This window comes from Chrysemys picta, chromosome 13 (assembly GCF_011386835.1).
Source record: "Chrysemys picta bellii isolate R12L10 chromosome 13, ASM1138683v2, whole genome shotgun sequence".
NCBI lineage: Eukaryota > Metazoa > Chordata > Testudines > Emydidae > Chrysemys > Chrysemys picta.
Genome location: NC_088803.1, coordinates 38,680,442 through 38,701,683, shown reverse-complemented (window position 1 = coordinate 38,701,683; position 21,242 = coordinate 38,680,442). Strand labels below are relative to the sequence as shown.

Genomic DNA, 21,242 nt, shown 5'->3' with positions numbered 1-21,242 from the left:
AAATAGATCCCCAGAGGGTTCCTTCCCCTTCTTCTTTTAGTCAAGCAAAGCTTTGAAATGTATTCTTGTGACATATGCCCCCAAACAAAGTTCTTCTCCCCTGCTGGTGTGCGGACACCATGCTGCTGCCCAGGCTGGTTTTTCTGTTAATTCTTTGATGTAATATGCAAACAAAGTTTTCTTTGTGTTGACTTTGTCCATGGTCGATTTACATTGGAGACCTAGGCAGGCAGGCAAATCAACATTCCTTCGCCCAGGAAAAGCTTGTTTATCAACCCTACTTAGTTTGCTTGGTTTAAACATATTTTCAGTATACACATACAACTTCTTAATTGTTACCCGTACATACGTCACACGCTGATTATGACAACCCCATTATGGTATGTTTTCATTTGATACCTTACACAACATTCTGTATAGCTAAATACCATGACAGCAATGTGTTAGGTCAGTGTTTCTCAAACTGGGGTCGCCGCTTGTGTAGAGAAAGCCCCTGGCGGGCCGGGCTGGTTTGTTTACCTGCCCCGTCCGCAGGTCCAGCCAATCACGGCTCCCACTGGCCGCGGTTCTCTGCTCCAGGCCAATGGGAGCTGCTGAAAGCAGCGCGGGCCAAGGGACTTACTGGCCACCGCTTCCAGCAATCCCCATTGACTGGCAGTGGCAAACCACAGCCAGTGGGAGCCGTGATCGGCCGGACCTGCAGACAGGGCAGGTAAACAAACTGGCCCAGCCCACCAGGGGCTTTCCCTACACAAGCGGTGACCCCAGTTTGAGAAACACTGTGTTAAGTGTAGTGAGTTTGTCAAGCCTGATAGGAGTTGCCAGGGCTTAAATTCTCAGAGTATTTCCTGGAGACCCCCCCACCCCCAACATGCTATAAAAACTCCAGGGGGGTTGAAATATTTATCGGAGCTCTACTCCAGACAGCTCTGGCTGAGTTTAAGCCCTGAGACTTGCTATTAGATGATAATAAATCCTTTGCCAGTGAGCAATGAGGCGCTCTTAGGGTCACAGCATCCACTCTGATTCCATCTAGTATAACTTAAAAGGTGGGATTTTCCAAAGCACTCAACATTGGCCTACTTCTGCTCCCATGGGAGTAGATGGTGAAACTCCAATTGACTTCAATGGGAGCAGAGTTTCCCACCCCAAATGCTCCCCTGCCCCTTGAAGGAAGCAGTAGAGGTACAAATGTATTTAACCAAGCTGCCCCAGCCCTAAAACTCTGTTGCAAATGCATGAAATTCCATCATTGGGCATTGGAAGAGCTTCATATAGATTGAATTCTTTGCTACTTATTTGTAGCAAAGATGAAATCAGAGTGTTGCAATGTTGTGCATTCAAATCATGACATTGCATCAATGCACAATGTTGTGTGGGGGTGTGTTATTATCATGTATTGACAAGCCCTTATGACATGTGCAAGCAAGTTCATAGTGTCTACAGAACTGAATTCAGAACTCTGTATGCTAGACCTAGAGTATAGCCATGGAAATTGGGACTGTCTTGCATATTCAGAGATGGGCAGCAACCTTAAATCCCACCCTGAGAGTCCTTAGCAAGATCATCATGTGGATCAAAAATGAGCTGGCTTCAGTTCATTTTCCTAGTAGACGTGTGTCCACATCAAAATATACCCATCAGAGCTAACACTGAGTTGTCCCCTCGTTGGCAGTAGCAATAGAGAGAGCAAGGATTGAATGGACCATGGAAACTAAATTTGCCTTGCATGCCCAATAGTGGTCCCTCAACATGGGCAATATTTTGCCAGGGCAATATGTGCACATCTCGTGCATATAAAGAGAACTTTTAGCTCTGATGCCATAAAGGCACCTTTCACCATCACAAATTTCACATTAAAAGAATGTTGAACCTAGCACTGATCAGGGCAGCATCCCACCTGTTGAGGGTGGCGCTGCTGCAGTCTGGCTGTCCTTTCGCTTGCTTGGCCCATGCTGTAGAGATGCTACATACTGTACAGATTTCTAATCGCACCCATTTATTTTATAACGGCTTTATAATACATCAGATCTTGCATCTAACACAAACTGGCTTCTGAGAAAGTGGTGATTGACAGGTGGGGACATGTCTGTAATGCCACACCCTTGAGTGGGCTGTCAACAGGAGGGATTGAACCTTGGATCTCCGGAGCTAAATGCATTCTTCCTGGACCAAATTACTCATCTCTGTTAGCCAAGGCTACAGCAGGCTCATCAACCTCTATCTGTGGCCAAGCCACCACCAGAGGGGAATCAGAGCAGCATGGTGTGGTGCTGTTAGGAAGGAAGCCATAACACTTCTCTGAATCTTTGTACCTCCTGACCCAGCTTGATTCCATGAGCATCCGTCTCCTGCATGAAGCAGCTACGTGAATTGAACCAATATGTTGGCTTATTGGCCTGTTTACTTGGACCTTGGGCAGGGAGTGCCCACGCACAGCCCTTTCCCACTACTCTGGCAGACAGAGTGGAATTGGCACTCTCTTCCACAATCATCTTGTTTGGACCAGGGCTTAGGGGATAGCCTGTCTGGTGAAACTGGGCAGCCGTGGCTTATGATTACTTAGCGAGCCCAAGAAAACCACAGGCTATTTCTGGGTCCAGCAGCCTCAATAAAGGATCTTCTAGATATTCATTACAGCTGACTCCTATCTCTTCTCTACTCTGAGAGACACTCCAATGAGGTGGTGGGGAAGGACAGAGAATCCTAAAAATCTGACATTGACTATAAGCTTTTTGGGTAGCGACCATATTTTTCTCCTGTGCTTGTATAGCTCTTAGCACAGTAGGATCTGGCCCATAACAGGGGCTTGCAGGAGCTTCCACAATAACAATTAATAATAATAATAATTTGTAAAGTGTTTTGTTTCTCAGAATCAGGGAGTTCATCAGATCAATTTTTCTTTCCTCTCCATTCATACCTGAAAGGGAGCAGAATCGGTGATTCAGTAAACCATGTTTGTGCTAACTTTAATGCTGAATTATACAAGATTCCTTGCATAATTCCTTATGGCATCATTGTGCTTCCCTTTATGTTGTGTGTGTGTTTGTCTCTCACCCACACCCACGCACGGAGACATCAGCACATACGCATTTTCTTTGCTATCTTTTATGTTTCCCAAAGCCTAAAGTTGATCAGTTAACTTCACTCATTGTCTTCGCCCTCCCTTCCCAGAGCTGGCAGTTTTCGGCCTGAGTTATAGTGTTCCTCTGGCAAGAGGCAGTGCTGTGTCCTTTTGACCAAATTCTAAAAAGGAATTATTTATGTCTCATGCATATTTCTGGGCTTGACTGCCAAAAATGGCAAGCAGCACAGGGACACGCTGATAGCACCAACCATGGAGGAAGGGATTCATGGCTTGTGACAGGCAAACAAACAACTAACACACAAGATAGCTACAGTGTGAAGCCTTTTATCAGGTGAGGGAGCAGGGGGACAAGCGATGGGGGGTGTCCAAGGTTGTGGGAGAGGGGCTCGGCTGCTGGAAATTGCACAAAAATTACAAAAAGATTCATCCAGTTTATCCTTTCCCTCAAGTCCCTTAAAAATCATCTTTTTTTTTCCAATCTCGAGCGCAAAGGATAAAAATAGCATGTAGTAAGAGAGACGGAACTGTACATTGCCCAAACATTCCGTGTCTGTGCTTGCATCCTGGTATATACTTAGGCTTGGCAGAATTTGATCTTTTTTAAATAATTTCAACAGATATCAATATTTATTTTTAATATTTTTTTTCATTTTTTATCAATTTACATTTTCACAGTTTGGGGAATTTTTTAGAGGGTAAGACAATTAATGACAGTAGATGTTGAGATTCAAAAAGTTACAGGTTTTATAACCATTAAAACACAATTTGTCAAAATATTATACGAAGTAAATATCCTTAAATCAGACTCTAAGAAGTTCTGAAGCAGCTTTTTTCTTTCTTTGCCTATCTGTAAATTTTGATGATTATTGACGGACATATTTTTCCATCAGTTTGTGTGCATACAGTGAAATCAACATTTACCAACAAAAGTCTAGTCATTCTAAGCCTGTGTACACTACTGCAACATCTCACTGTCATACAGTGAAATCATATTAAACCTTTTGGGCGAGTTTTCAAAAGCACCTAAGGGAGTTAGTGGCACAAGTCCTGCTGAAAGGTGAAGAGAAAAGATTCTGGAGGAGAAAAGAGAATAATGTTTATCTGAAAAAACTGTGAGTTTGGGTTTTGTTTTGAATGATTAGGCTGGCATGCACTTCTGCACATACAAAGATGCATTTATTTTGTAAGTGCACAATTGGATATATGTCTGCACGTGGTTCAGTGTGCAGCCATAAAGCACGTACATGTGCAAATCAGGGCATTATGTGCATAAAGCAGACACGTATCGTGGTGCCATAACAAGGGCGAGGCGGGTGAGGCACTTGCCTCGGGCGCGCAAAGCAGAGGGGCGCAGCTCTACCGCCCAAGCGGGGCGGAGGGGGAAAAAAAGCTGCGATCGGCGGCGCTTTGGCGGCAGCTCTACCGCTGCTGCTTCTTCGGCGGCAATTCGGCGGCGGGTCCCTCTCGGAGGGAAGGACCTGCCGCCAAATTGCCGCCGCCGCTTCATTCATTCTTCAGTGGCAATTCGGCGGCAAGTCCTTCTCTCCGGCGCTTGCCTAAGGCGCAAAAATTCCTTGTTACGTTAATGACGTATTGCCACGTACGTGCAGACAAATGATTTGCACCCTTGTATCCAGATGTATATATGCAAACTAGGCAGACATCTGCACACCCTGAGTTTTATCTGAGTTAATAAAATCAGACGACCAACTGTTTACTTTGCATGTGCAGATGCAGATTATGCATGCACAAAATCAAATTTACATGAGCTCAGAAACAAATGCTTGGGGGGGACATGCCATCACAAATGCAGAAGCTGCTTTTGCAAGTATGGGTCTTAGTCTTTCCCTCCAATGTAAATTAACGTTGGAAATAGTTCCTCTCAAAATACTGCAGAGTGTCAGAATGCAGCTGGCAGTACAATATTGCCCATCAGTAGATGGAGATGCTAACAAAATGCTAATTGAGGGAAAGTGACATTACACCTTCTTTGGCTGGTGCTCTCCTTTGTATAATACAACCCTGCCATGCAGCCTGCCAGTCTAATTTAAAGTGAGATTCATCTGATCAATTTCATTATGAGATAAATACTGATGTGTCAGCATCTATAATTTCTGATGTATTATACTGCAGGGCTTCAGTGCTGAAATGTAACATGAAAGGTACAACTCCAGTGCCTGTCCAAAACAATGGTGTTATGGAACATTTAAAATACTGTATAGGCTGGAGTCCACAGCCTGGCACAATTTATGCACCTGGCTGGGTGGTTCTGCACAAGCTATTGTGGGATTTTCAAAACTACTCAGTGTTGGCCTACCTGTGCTTCCATTGAAGTTGGTGGTAAAAATCCCCATTAATATCAATGGGAACAGAGTTTGTCCAAGGCTAAGTGCTTTGGACAGTTCCTCCCTAGAGGTTTGCCATAGGGACCACAAATAATTTGCCAAATTCCATGAAAAAAATCTCCATTTCAGGCCATGTTCTCAGAAGTGCTCAGCACCTGCAACTCCCATTGAAAACAATGGGCGAGGAATGTACTGAAGACTGCTCAGCAGTTGCTCATGACCTCACTTGTTCCAGGACATTTTGCCACCAGAATCTACATAATTCATGAAATTTCCTTAAAAAAATGAGAACCTTGACATTTCCTGTGTGCTTGATGCAAACTGACCTTCATCGAGAAAGAAATCTGGATTGATGGAGATCCTGCTGCGCAATCCCTGATGGAGTCCTCTGGGATCTTGGTTTGTAAATACCTGTTGTCTTGTGGAAGCCCTGTTCCTTAGATAGATATGGAAGGTGAGACTTTAGGTTCCTCATCTGAACCTAACCAACATATTAGGTGAGGATCTTACAATCATTAATTGCTTTTATCTTCATAAGTACTATCATCTCAATTTTATGGATGGGAATTGAGGCACAGTGAGACTAAGTGACTTGGCCAAGGCCACATGAGAAGGCTGTGGAGAATAGGCAATGGTTCTCAGGTCTCCCAACCAAATCCTAGAGCTCTAGTCATTGGACCAGATTTCGCTTTATCTCTTCCACCTATGACCTGAGACAGTAAGGAAACAAGTTATTACAGCTGGTCGAAAAATTTTTGATGGAACAGTTTTCTGTTGGAAAACACAATTTCATCAAAATTTAAACATTTCATAAGAACAGGTCTATTTCATTGAAATTTTTGGCAGAAAATTACCCAAAACAAATTGTTTAAGGTTTTTTGTCTTGTTTCAATAATGTTGAAATGTTTCAATAAGATTAAAATGTTTTTCAGTTTGACTTATGATTTTGATTCATTTTGTTTTGACTTTTAAATTATATTGAAATATAGATTTTACTATATTTATATACCATAATTGATATGATATATTATAATATTTTGTATTACCAGTATCAAAAAGAAATATTTTTACCTTATCAAAACAAAACATTTTGATGTTTCCAAATCAAAACTTTTTGGAATTTCTGTTCCATGGTAAATTTCAAAATTTCAGTTTTTTTTTCCTACTTGGAACCAAAACAAATTTTGAAATATCAGAATTTCCCATGGAATGGAGATTCCATTTCCTGACCAGCTCCACTGTTAATACAGTTTTGTATATCTGGAAAAAGGAAAAGACTGACCTTAACCTTTTGTTCCCCTCCTGGCTGCCTGTCTGTCTAATATTTCATGAGCTCATCCCATGGCTTCTGGGAATGAAGAACTCAGAGGAGTCACCCCCAATTTTGCCCTAATTTTGCAAATTGAGTTTTCCAAATTGATCCAACCCTCTTAAGGCTGGGGTTGAGGGTGGGAAGAATTTTTAAAAGGAACTAGTGGCCAGGATGAAATCAGCTGGCGAAGTTGTGTGTGTTTCTTAGGCAGCGGCTCACAGTTAATTAGTATGCTTTGTTGAGATGAATGAATGAAAATAGTCACAGTGGTTCAAAACCGTTACAAGATCATGGTCTGAATATCAGTAAAGCCATCTTTCTCTGAAGCAGGCCAGGGAAGATCAGAGCAGAATAGCTGCTTTGTAAGACCTACGCTTTCCATGTGTAAGATTTTGATCTGAAAGGGGATTTTCAGTCTGAAATGAGCTATGCTTATTCTTTGTACTTTTTTATTTGAGAAATAGCCTGATTGTCGTCTTGATAGACAAAAGAAGCATCACATTGGGCAGTCCCAATGCCATGACAAAAGCCTAGTGCTCGAACAGAGTAAGAAAATCAATTCTCATTGATTCCCCTTCTATTCCAGGAAGACCAAGGGTCTAGCTTATTAAGAGTTATTTTGTACCAAGTCCCTCAGCTCATTTGCGAACTGTATGGGAATACAGGATGATAGAACAAACCTCCACTTATTCAGGCTAGGATGCAGAGTGTCATGCAACTAGCAAGCAGTTTCCTCCTTTCCAAGGGTGATAGAGGAGTAACAAGTCACCATGACAGTTCATCTTCAGAGCTTGGGCCTGGTTCTCACTTAAAGCCCCTTTGCACCTCTCTCTGGCAGTCTAAAGGGGCTGTAGTGTAAACAAGAATCAGGCCCTTTTTGCTTATTGCCTCCTATATTACTCCTGAGGGAATTCTGCACCAAAAGGTTAAAAATTCTGTGCACAATAATTTAAAATTCTGCATATTTTATTTGTCAAAATAACACAATATAATCATGCCAGTTTCAATTATTTTGGTAATTTATTTCAAAATACCTGTCAGCAAGTATGTCTAACAATACAGACAACAAAAAAGATCCAGAGAACGTTTTTTGACAAATAGATTCCTTACTAGGCATATTATGGAAAATGGGTGGGGGACAGTCTAAGGATTCCCTCTCACCCACTAAGGGTACCCCAGCTTATTTCATGTACGTACATTATGGCACAATGTTGTTTGAATGGAGCTTTTGATCATTTTTTTTTGAAGTCTTACATGGATGATGATGGTGATTTAGTTGATGTTCAGTTGTAGCTTGCAATCTGTATTGTGGATTTCTAACATTATGTCTCCATTTACATGCTTATTGCTGTGTATCTTTCACTGTCATAGCTCAGACTTCTGACTATAACTGTTTAGCGCAAAACCCAGCAGATGTATGGTTCCCTGCCAGAGGGAGCTAAAAACAGCCCTATACCTTTAATTGACAGGACAATGGGAGAGCACGTTTGGATGAGGGTTGGTTTGTTTGTTTGTTTGTTTTTTATTCTGGAGACCCAAATTTTAACCTCTGCAAACATAAAGGATCGATTACTTATATAACCTGTTTAGACCCTCTTTATCTGTAATGCCTGTGGCTGTAGTATCTGGGCACTACACAGTTACATAAAAAACATACAGTTGCAAGGGCTTGTGCGCTTTCTCTCTCCCTTTACTGGTTGTGAATTGCCTGGCACGTCAAATGTCACCCTTTGCTGGTACCTAACCAGAAGGAACAAGCAGAATCACTACAAAGTGATCCAATTCAAGCAGATGAGGCAGCATTTCTTCATGAGCAAGGGTGTTGGCTGCAAGGTTCAATGTCCCCTCCCTTCCGTGGGGGAGGGAGGGTGCTGTAGGTCAGAATCAAGTCTGCAGGTTCCACTGAGAAGCAGTTGCATTCCATACCGCAGTGTGGGGAGAGTACAGTCAGAACTGGTGTCGTACCCTCTCTCCCCAACCCTGAAATAGGCACAACTGGCTTGAGACGATTGCTCCTTTGCGCCAGCAGATCAACCTTTTTCTCTGATGTTTGGTAGCACTTATAAAGGAGCAGCTGAGGCAGGGGCTAGTTTTCCTTTTCAGACTGTCTCCCATCAATCCATACACCCGGATTAGATCAAATAAGCATCATGCCTAGCAGGCAAGAAATAATAATTTAATTTACTTGAGAGACATCATGATCTTGTGGTTTGAGAGCCAGGAGTCTTGAAAGCTACTATATCTCGACTTTTAGAGAACCAAGGCATGTTGGTTTCAGTTAGATACTTCCTTGGCCAATCTGCTGTTTCTAGAGTACAACTGGTGGGGAATAGTGTTTCCTCCATGCATATCTTCTTCCTACACAGTGTGATCCGGGTTTTCATAACTGTACATGCAAAACCAGGCCATGCTTTCAGCCATCACTTGAAGTGAAACCCAAAATGAATATATTTTTGAGTAACAACCTGGGTGAGATAATATCTTGTATTGAACCAACTTCTATGGGCAAAAGAGACAAGTTTTTGAGCTACGCGGAGTGTCAGGAAAGCTCCGTTTACTTTTGTGAATGTTTGTTTATTGGCCTCTGCCATTTCCATTCCACAAAGAAACTGGAAATTCCAGGGTAGAGAAGGTCTCTGTTGTACACTGCTGAAATACTGTGGGAGGATGTTCTTGTTGCTGTTTGTGGCCCAGCCAGAAGCAGGAAATCAGTTCTGGAAATCTCGAGACAAGAACCTGTTCTCATGAGATTTCTTGCTTAGTTTTGTTGACCAAAGAAGGTGGATAGTACAGTTACCTGAATTTCTGGGGTACTGATTAATTTTGAACCTCCACACATCCTAATATCCAGCTAATTATATTATTTATCCAAAGCAAAAGTAGCAATAGTAGTAATACATCGGCCAAATTCTCTGTCAATGTAAATGGGTTCAGCTCGATTGACTTTGATGGATTTGGCTTCAGATTAGACCATGATGCTTGAGCAGTTAGTTTCGTGGAAAGTGAACCTGGAAGAGTTGCAAAAACAAGCAACTTGATATTCTCTTTCGAATTCCAGTGAATAGTTTGTTTGCATTATTCACCTAGCTCTTCTGTAAATGCAACAAACAAGACATCAATAGAAAAGGTAGCCAAGAATCCCATCCAAACGTAACTGTGACAGACAATCAAGTAGCAGCAATTGGACTTTGCTTACATGCTAATCAAGTCAATCCTGCTTTGTCAGCCACGTTATCTGGATTGAAGGAGGCTATAAATACACAATGGTAAAAAGAAGCTGCAAAGAAGGGCACATCTAATTCTAGTGCATTATCATCATTAATAACAGGGTTATGCACTGTGAGCAACAATTGATAAAGAGATTTTGCTAATGCGTAAATGACAGTGCATGCAGAACTGGAGGCCATGCACTGGCAAGGTGTCCCTTGCTGTCTGCTAAGTGTCAGGATTGTTGTTTTTTCTGAAAGAAGATGGTGTCTTTTTTATTTTATTATTCAAGCATCAGCTTTCTGATGTCGTACTTCAAGCTGTGTCATGTTATGTCACTTACCAACGAACCAAGTTGTGTTAGTGCATCCCATCATTTTAGGGTATTGCTTGATCGTATAATGTGGTGTGATTCATTGCAGCAGCCAAATGATCAGGACAACCCATTTATTTGTTTGTATTAAATAGAAGTGGATAGAAAATGGAAATCCATTCCTCTGAAAAAGTTTATGGTTTTGAGAATTTTTCCATTCCAAATCAGGATGAAAAGTCAAAAATGCAAAGATTTTTGCAGGAAAGGATTTGCAGAAAAATTCTGTTTTGGGAGAACTGACATGTAATTTTTTGGCTTGCCTGGCTACATGCCTGGAAGGCTCTCGTCAATTTCCCCTTTTGCTGGGGAGCTGTCATATTAATTTTTCCTAACAGAAAATTGAAGATTTTCAGGAAAATTTGAAATTTCCTTTCAGATAATTTCAGTTTTCTGGAAAATTATTCTGATGGAATATTCCCGACCAGCTCTAATATTGAAGCAGCTCTTGTTGATTTAGCAGAACAGACACCTAGGGTGAAGTCCTCGCCTTATTTAAATCCATGGACATTTTGCCTTTGACTTCCATGGAGTCCTGATCTTGAGCAAAGCCAGTTTACAGAAGCAGCAACAAATGATTAAAGTGCCGTACGTGAATACTGCAGCAATATTAGTTTTAGGATATTTGGCAAATCTTCAGTAAAATTCTGCATTGTTCTGAATAATAGAAGAAAACAAAACAACTCCATTGTTTGTTTGAGTAAATGAGGAGTAATTTATTGCCTGGGCTTCCTGTGGTAACTGTTTAGTGTATGGTTGCTTAATATCATGGGACCCAGAAAAATACATGTATATATCTGGGAGAGAAAACCAGAACAAGTTTTAAGACTCGGGTCTCTGTATATTACTTGCTACAGACAAGTTTGGCTTTTACAGCTGTAGAGTAACCTACCAAATTATGACAAAAATAATTCTTTGAACTATATTGAAACCTGCACAGGATGCACTCATGATTTTTATCATAAGTCTCATGGTATCTTATGCTTTTTCTTAAAGCCCCAGCTCCTGGAGTCATGTGATTACATGAGAATCTCAGATTTCATTTTTTGAAAAAAAACCTAAGGCTATGTCTACACGCACCACGTTCCAATTAGGGGTGTGTGAACTACAGCAGCACGCACTAGCGTGCGATGCTATATCTCCCCTGCCTGGACACTGCAGGTGAAAACGAAGGGATGTTAACTTAGTCCTGTTTAGAGAGAACATGAACTAGGTATCTCCGAGTTCACATCTGCAGCATATACACAGGGGTATTACAGCACAGTGAATCCTGCAATTCACACCCCTGTAGTCCGAATGGTGGGGCCATGTAAATGAGCCCTTAGTCTCTAGCCCTCATGGTTACAGAGGAAAGCTTGAAAATGTGAAACCAAAAGGTTGAAAAAAGAGAGGGCAAATAAAAAGTATCCTCTAAAGTAACTTTTTTATGCCACTCTCATGAATTTTGAATGTTTAGGGTGGGCAATACTGCCATCAATCTTTGGGCTGGTCTATACTGGGGGGGGGGGAGAGTCGATCTAAGATACGCAACTTCAGCTACGTGAATAGCGTAGCTGAAGTAGAAGTATCTTAGAACTTACCTTGGGTCCTCACGGTGCAGGATCGACGGACGCGGCTCCCCCATCGACTCTGCTACCGCCGCTCACTCCGGTGGAGTTCCGGAGTCAACGGGGAGCGTGTTTGGAGATCGATATATCACGTCTTAACGAGACGCGATATATCGATCCCCGATAAATCGATCGCTACCCGCCGATACAGCGGGTAGTCTGGACGTACCCTCTGGCATCCTCCCAAAGACCCAGAATCATCATGGTACTTAAGCATGTGTAACTTTTTTATAATATTGCCTACTTCTTGTATAGTATTTTTCATCCATAGATCTCAAACTGGTTTACAAAGGAGGTCAGTATCACTACCCCTATTTCACAGATTGGGAAACTGAGGCACTCAGTGGCAAAGTGACTTGTCCAAGGTCACTGGCAAAGTAGTGTCAGAGCTGGGACTTGAACCCAAATCTCCTGAGTCTCAGTCCAGTACTCACTCCACTTTGTTACACTGCCTCCCCTCACAAAAGTACTCCCCTGGACATTTATGGGACTAATCTCATGCTTAAAGTTACATAGATGCTTAGAGTCTTGCTGAGTCAGGGCTGTGGTTAGGAAGGCAGCCAGATTCAAAGCACTTTCTTCTATGGTGGTTTTCCTAATTTAAGTTTCTTTTCAATCTGTGCTCCTGAAATCCTGTTTTCTCATCCCTGTCCTTACTCTTATAAAATTAATTGTTGAGAAACAAACTGATCATCCTCTTCTTTGGATCTTTTGTTCAAAAGACTCTACTTCCTCTCGATTTAATAAACATCCTCTGATCCTCTCTGTCTCCTACAGCCCATCTGCACTCTTAAAAAGAGTTTTTCTTTGCTTGCTCTAAATAAAAATAGGTCAGTTGTAAGTAATTTATTACGCGATGACTTTACAATGTTTTACCAGTCATAAAAAGCTAGAAGTTGTACCAAATTCTAAATTTAAGCAAATTATGGTTCTACTCAAGCAAATTATTTGAGGATATATAATAGCTTGTGAATATTTTTCATAGATCATATAAGAACATAGGGATGGCCATACTGGGTCAGAACAACGGTCCATATAGTCCAGTATCCAGGCTTCTAACAGTAGCAAGTGCCAGCTGCTTCAGAGGGAATGAACAGAACAGGGCAATTTATCAAGTGATCCATCCTCTATCACCCAGTCTCAGCCTCTGGCAGTCAAAGGTTTAAGGGACACCCAGAGCATGAGGTTGCATCTCTGACCATTTTGGCTAATAGCCATTAATGGGCCTATCCTTCATGAACTTATTTACTGTAATTCTTCTTTGCACGCAGTTATACTTTTGGCCTTCACAACATTCCTGGCAACAAGTTCCATGAGTTGACTGTGCTTTGTGTGAAGAAGTTCTTCTCTTTCTTTGTTTTAAATGTGCTGCCTCTTAATTTCATTGGGTGACCCTGGTTCTTGTGTTATGTGAAGGGCTAAATAACACTTCCTTATTCATTTTCTCCACACCATTCATGACTTTATAAACCCCTGTCATATCTCCCCTTAGTTGTCTCTCCTAAACTGAACAATCTGTCTTCTTATTTTCTCCTTATGTGAAAGCTGCTCTCTACCCCTAATCATTTTTGTTGCCCTTCTCTGTACTTTTTCCAATTATATCTTTTTTTAAGATGGGGCAACAAGAACTGCACGCAATATTCAAGGTGTGGGTGTACCTTGGATTTATATAGTGGCATTATGATATTTACTGTCTTCTTATCTATCCCTTTCCTAATGGTTTCTAACATTCTGTTATCTTTTTGACTGCTGCTGTATGCTGAACAGATGTTTTTAGAGAACTAGCCATGGTGACGCCAAGATCTTTTTTGAGTGGTAATTTAGACCCCAGCGTTTATGTATAATTGGGATTATGTTTTTCAATGTGCACTACTTTGCATTTATCAACATTGAATATCGTCTGCCATTTTGTTGCCCAAACACCCAGTTTAGTGAGATCCCTTTGTAACTCTTCACAGTTAGCTGTAGACTTACCTATCTTGAGTAATTCTGTATCATCTGCAAACCTTGCCACCTCATTGTTCACCCTTTTCCAGATCATTATGAATATGTTGAATAGGACTAGTCCCAGTACAGATCCTTGGGGGACCCTGCTATTTAACTCTCTTCACTGTGAACACTGACCATTTATGATTACCCTTTGTTTCCTATCTTTTAACTTGTTACTGATCCATGAGAGGACCTTCCTTCTTATCCCATGATTGCCTACTTTGTATAAGAGCCTTTTGATGTGGGACCTTGTCAAAGGCTTTTTGAAAGTCCAAGTACACTATATCCAGTAGGTCACCCTTAGCCACATGTTTGTTGACCCCCTCGAAGAATTCTATTTGATTGCTGTGGCATGATTTCCCTTTACAAAAGATGGATTTATGGCTAAGACATTGGCCCGGTAGATGAGAAATTCAGATTTTATTCCACAGACTTCCTAAGTGACTTTGTGTAAATCACGTCACTGCTCTATACCTCAGTTTCCCCATCTGTATAACTGAGATAATCGCACTGTATTTTATCTGGCCTCTAATCACCTGGACTGAAAGACTCCCACTGACTGGTTGAAGAAGAACAAAGAACTGGGACAATCCCCTATGTTGGTATTTCATTCTCTCCACAACTAAGCAGTGTGGTTGGTTTTTAAAGGCCATCTTAAAACATATGTGTTTTTTAAAATGAAAAATGTAACAATCAAGCTACTTGTGCCCAGCAGTTCCTGTATTTCAAAACATGCTGGGAAACATAATGCTTGTGGGCAAGAACAACAACTGAACTGACTTCAGACCTACTTATGAGCTTAAAAACAATCAGGAATCTTTTCTTTGTCCATATGTAATGTTTGGATGCTTGTCCAAAGGGGCCAAGTGCTTTCAGCTCCTTGACTTCAATTGGACAGGATCAAAGTGCACCCCCAAGTCTTCCAAAGATCCCCCTCAGGACAAACTTCCAAAGAATCTTATAACATTGCACATGAAAACCTTTTATGGTATCCATTTTTGCCTGGGCTCAGGCCCTTGAGAGCTCAGAATAGGTAATTGCCCACAAAAGTGCCCATGTGTATGCAAATGGGTACATGTGCAGATGCTATAGGTGCAGTTTAGGAGGTTCTTTGACCCAGTCACTAGTTAGCATGCGGGGATAAGATTCTGGTGGAGTGGAAAGGCAAGACTCAGATCCAAGAGATTTTTGGCTGCTAATCAAGTTTCTTCTGCCTGTCTCTGAATTATGATGATGATAATAATAATATAATAATAGTAATAAGCTGTGAACATCTGCAGGGGAACGTTAACCATTTATCCACTATATTTATTGGTTCTTGCCACTGCAAATACATCACTGTGGCAAGAAAATTCAGAAACGTTCTTAGGCCATTAATTCCATGTGGAGATCATCATTCATTGCTGTATTTTTTAAAGGCAGTTTTCTGCCCACAGTCTAGGAAAGGCGTATGTGTGTGTGTGTGTATGTGAGTGTGTGTGTGTTTTCATTTAGCATCAAAGAAAGTTGCTGAAGTACGAGCTTTCAGCTGCAGAGATGATGATAGTGTCAACCCAGCAGAGGCTCCACTAGAGGTTTCCAATTATTGTGGCTGAAACAGCATCCATTAAGTGGTAGATTGTGCCTCCTTACACAAGAGAGTAGAGAGAGGGGAATGAGAGGAGTAAGCCCAGCTCAGGACTGACCATTGCCCTGAAAATACATTCAGTTGCTATGATCAGCTCTATGTGTGGCCCTATAGGACCCCTATAGTATCCCCCTCTCACATATCAATGAATCACAGCTTCACAGCAGCCTTGTGAGGTAAGGAAACATTATCCCCATTTACACATGAGGAGGGAATGAGACAGAGAGAGGTTAAATGACTGGAATCCAGAACTCTTGAGCCTCCGTCTGATAAACTAACCACAATGCCATCTTTCTTCTTGTAAAGTTCCACTAGTTATTTTCTTCCCATTGCTGGAAGTAGGCAAAGCCCATAGCTGCTCAGGCAGGTACAGTAACTCCTCGCTTAACGTTGTTGTTATGTTCCTGAAAAATATGACTTTAAGCGAAACGATGTTAAGCAAATCCAATTTCCCCATAAAAATTAATATAAATAGGGGGGTTAGGTTCCAGGGAAATTTTCTTCACCAGACAAAAGACTATATTTTATATATATACACACGCACAGTATAAGTTTTAAACAAACAATTTAATACTGTACACAGCGATGCTGATTGTGAAGCTTGGTTGAGGTGGTGAAGTCAGAAGGTGGGATATTTCCTAGGGAATGCCTTACTGCTAAATGATGAACTAGAACAGTTGAGCCCTCAAGGGTTAACACGTTGTTAATGTAGCCTCACACTCTACAAGGCAGCACAAATGGAGGGAGGGGAGACAGCATGGTAGTCAGAGAGAGACACACCCTGTGTGTGTGAAAGAGAGATGCGCATTGCCCCTTTAAGTACGCTGACCCCAGTCTAAGTACATTGCCTTTTTAAGTAGATCAGCAAGCTGAGACAGCAGCTGCTGCTAGCAAGCTCCCTCCGTCTTGAGCCCTGTCGTGCCCCCCCACCCCGTTCTATGGAGATGGGGTAAACGGGGGCAGGAGCAGGGGGGAGGGGGACACCCTGACATTAGCCTCCCTCTTCCCCCTCCTCCCCCCACAGCAAGCAGGAGACTCCCGGGAGCAGCTCCAAGGCAGAGGGCAGGAACAGCACATGGCATTGGGGGGAGGAACAGCTGAACTGCCGGCAATTGATAGCCTGCTGGGCAGCTGCCGCACAGGGAACTTAGGGGAGCTGGGAGCTGATGGGGGGGCTGCCAGTCCACCCTGGTTCCAAGCCCCCACCAGCTAGCTCCAACGGGCTGCTCTTTCTGCAAGCAGTGGACAAAGCAGGCTGCCGCCAAACAACGTTATAAGGGAGCATTGCACAACTTTAAACAAGCATGTTCTCTAATTGATCAGCAACGGAACAACGTTAACCAGGACGACTTTAGGTGAGGAGTTATTGTAGGTTGGTTCAGTGACATATGGGACTTTCTTCCTATGGAAAACCTTACAAGCCTCAAACAGACTAAAAAATAAGCAGGATTTTAGTATCTGTCCTCAATTTATTACATCATCTGACCCTGAGGACCAGTCTATGTGTCTCACATTGTCTGTCAGCTGCTATAATTATTGTTGACAGGAGTTAAGAGCACCAATGTACTGTGTTGGACTCTCTCGCCGTTATTAGGTATTGGTACATAATGTCTTGTAGGAGGCTGGTGCTTATAGCACTGTTGAAGTAGTAAATCAATTACAAAGGGGATAGTGAAACTAGAACAAAGAAACTGGAAAGTCCATGGCTGTGATTCCCCTCTCCCCCAGTCTCTCTTTCTTGTGCTAGGAAGAAATTAGGTCAGAGCGATCCTGAATGTTTTCATATTTAAACAGTGCAGCAGGGTGAGGTGAACCCATTTCCTTTCTATGCAAGGAACATTATGGGAGTTGCTGGCATATAGTTATTTTATAGGTTCTATGAATAGAAATAGAAAATTTAGACTTGTTCTGCCCTTGATTTAGTACACCCACAAACAGACCTAGCTTTCCATTTCTAGGCCACAATGTCAATGGAATTATTTTGTAAAACTGACTCTGACTCCAAGGTTTGTCTAAAGAGTCTGCATATCATATTTGCTATTCCGACATCAAGAACTGACTGTTTGTACCTGATTTGATTAGAGAGTAGACATTTGTGTGCTCCAGGGAGAGGGCCTGCAACTCCTTAGAATGAACTAATATTTCTGCTTTGAGGCTATTGTTCATGGCTTTATTTTTCTGGATTATCTCTGTATAATGAGATGCACATATCTATGTGGGTGCAAGGAGGATGCACTGTAGTCCTGTCAAGTCACACACTGGTGTGGCGGTCTGTGGGTTAAATCCCAGCACTGGTTTTTTTAGTACCATCTTGGAGTGCCCTTCTGAGCCTCCGTAGCTAGAAGATTACCCATACCAGAGGTAATCAGGTCACTAGGTACCATACCTATGGTGATGGATGGATGGATGCTGTTGGGTCTAGCTGGGCTTAGAGACTCCGTTCCTTTCAGAATTGGGATAAAGAAAAGGATTTCCTAACTAGAATCCAAGACAAGGGGCTCTGGATCCATAATTGCTGTTCTGTTTATATGGCTTGTTTCAGGCATTTAAAGACTGTTAAACTACCTGAGGGGAATGTGTCTGGGAACTTTGCTAACTTTTGTGGTATTTTGGCTGCACCCCCGGGGGGAGGGGGGAGGGAGATTTGTAAATAAACCTGAGACCCCAGAGAGGAGATTTACTGTTTAACCTGAGACTCCTGCTGAGTTTATTCTGGCTGTGTGGACCCTAGTGCTGTCACAGGCTGATCTTTAGGAACAACAATTCAGGGTTTTACTGCAGTGTCTAAATGGCACTCTTGCTGCTCTTCTGATGTCCTGTGTCTGTGTAAAAGCTTTCCTAAAACTCCCAGGACTCCCAGCCATGTATGGTATTGGCCTACTCCAATTGCATAGTTCTGTGGCAGCTTATATATACAGTTTGTAGCATCTCACAAGCAAAAATGAGTTTAACTAGCTATGAGAGTGGTAGCATGGAGGTGGAATTTACCTTAGTACGTCTCAGGGTGCTCTTTGTGCCAAGACAGAAAATATTTTGGGAGGGGCAAAGGGGAGGAAAATATACTGCTTTTGGTTTTAGAAGAAGAAAGCTCATATTGTTCCCTGTCTTAGAAACTCGGAACAAATCATAAGAGCTCACCTCAAAGAATTCTTCTGGCAGGACTTCAGGCACAGACACTGAAATGTCAAGACAAGAATCTCTGTTCTGTGGAGATGTGCATGTCTAATTTTAAAATGGATAGAAATCGTGAACAGCTTCAAGTTTCAGCTTTGCCCTGCCTCCGATTCGTGTCTGAGACAGCCAGGAAGTAGCAAGAGGGGTTAGCGAAGCAGCACCAAGGTTCTCACAAATATATACGCGGCAGTATACTTGAATGTCATGCCTGTTAGCAAAGGTGAAAATGCACAGCAGGGCCAGCACTCACTCCTGGAATCTAGCGCTCACTTCCAGCAGATCCTCTCTGGAACTGCCCACAAGGAAACTAGCAAAACCCCCTTGGTGTAAAGGTCTGATGCATGGGCCAGCAGGGCAACTTGGTGGCACCATATTTGGTTGTTTGGCGACAGCCATGATCTCAGGACTTCAAGGATCATCCCCTTTCTCTTGGCTGGTTGACTTCTCGAGGATGACGTAACACACGCTGCTATTTTCAGTTCCCACTTTCCAGGTAACATAGGGCCTAATCCAAAGCCCATTTAAGTGACTGGAAAGACTGTCACTAACTTCAGTGGGCTTTGGATCAGGCCCATACAGCAGGAAAGGCACGGACTGAATGGGTGCCAGGATGCATGTGGTTTTAAAGAAAACCCCAAACTGTATTTTTAGTGAATTAACTGCTGGTGAAAGTGTCTGGATTGATAGCCCTGAGTATTCCCTTCACACACGTAGGAGAGCACAGGCCGCAGTGTATTGTATATATTATATGTGTATTTCAGAGATATTAAAATAATATTAGGACCAAATGTATCAGCCTCATCTGAAGTGCACTGCATGAACAATCCCAGCTGTAAGCACGGCGGTATCGTCAGGGCAGTGACTCACCCCTTTCACAAACTCTTTGTCATCCCAAATGCTAGGTCCTAGAAATGCCACCACTAGCCTTCAAACACTAACATCCGCTTGGATGATGCATGACTTAACATTTCTAAATGATCTGTTGGTGACACATCTCCAGGGAGCAGGATAAGGGTTTGTTCAAACTCTTGCAAGTATATTTGCACGTTTCCTTCCTTTGCTGAAAAGCAGGTGGTACTAAATGCCTATGCAAAGTATGCCATAATGAAGGCTAAGATTTAGTCATTGGTATTTTTAGTAAAAGTCATGGACCGGTCACGGGCAATAAACAAAAATTCACGGCTTGTGACCTGTCCCTGACTTTTACTACAAATACCCATGATGACTAAATCTCTGCTCCTAGGGCCCCACTGCTCTGGGGGGCCTCTGCTCCAGCAGTGAGGGCTGACTGCCCCTGGCGGCCCCCCTTCAACAAGGCCCCCGGGGACTGCTCTCCCGATGGCCTCCAGGGCCACCACTGCTTAAGTGCTCCCCAGGGCAAGCTACACTGGCTGTTGCTGGAGCAGCCACAGAGCCTGCTGCACCGGCCGCTGCTCAGGCAGCCCGGGGAAGCTGACCCCAGAGAGCCTGAGCAGCTGGCGATACGGCTGGTCCCAGGGGCAGAGCCGCTCCAGCTCAGGCAGTGCTGGGGTCAGCCGCACTGGCCACTGCCGCTACGGAAGTTGCAGAGGTCACGGAAAGTCACAGAATCCGTGATCTCTGCAGTGCTGCCCGGGGGTGGGGGGGGTAAGTGGGGCAATTTGCCCCAGGCCCCGGACCCCACAGGGGCCCCCATGAGAATATAGTATTCTATAGTATTGCAATTTTTTTATGGAAGGGGCCCCCGAAATTGCTTTGCCCCAGGCCCCCTGAATCCTCTGGGCGGCCCTGGACCTCTGTGACAGAATCGCAGGCTTAGCCATAATGCACCTCGACCTAAACCCCTCCTACAGCCTGTGTGAAATATACATTATATCCCTGCTGTACGAGATGGTGAAGGAGCTTAGTATGCACCTCTAAGCCTCTTCAGGGGAAAAGTGCACAAGGAGAAGATACCCTGGGCCTTAAGTAATGTTAGAACAAGGCTGTTAGTCTAGTACCCTTTTCCCCACGTGCAGCAAGTCCTGTCTTGCTGCTTCCAGACCGACAGCGAAGACCAAATGCAGTGACAAATGAGAACGTGATGGAAGGGTAATCATTTAGAAGTAATGAAGGAACACAAAGAAGAGGCAGCAACAACATAAGGTCATTGGGTGGTGAAAGTTTACAGCTGGAAATGCAGCGTGTGCATTCCTCGCACAACTCTTCCAAATGCAAGAGGTTCAAAGCTATTTCTTAACTCTCCTGATGATTCACAGGTGAGAAGCTAGCTCCGCTGTTTCTGACCTGAACTGGTTATCCGTCTCATTACACAGAAATTAGAGAAATGGGAGTGTGATAGACCCAGGCCAGTTGGGTATAGCAGAAGGCAGATATACTGGCTACTGGATTAACAGTTTTCTGTTCCCTGACTGACCAGAGCAGGGGCTGCTCCAGGCTAATGAGAACAACTGACTCCAATTAACCTGCAAAGAGTCAGGTGAGGCCATTACGCTAATGTGACCACCTGACTCTAATTAAGGCCCGCTGATGCTATAAAAAGGG

The 21,242-nt window shown here is 43.0% G+C and overlaps 1 protein-coding gene across 2 annotated transcripts in view; it reads left to right on the top strand.

Moving 5' to 3' along the window:
• KCNB1 (potassium voltage-gated channel subfamily B member 1) overlaps positions 1 to 21,242 on the top strand; it is a 198,762-nt gene that overhangs the window by 56,203 nt on the left and 121,317 nt on the right. The gene's annotated exons all lie outside the window — the stretch shown is intronic.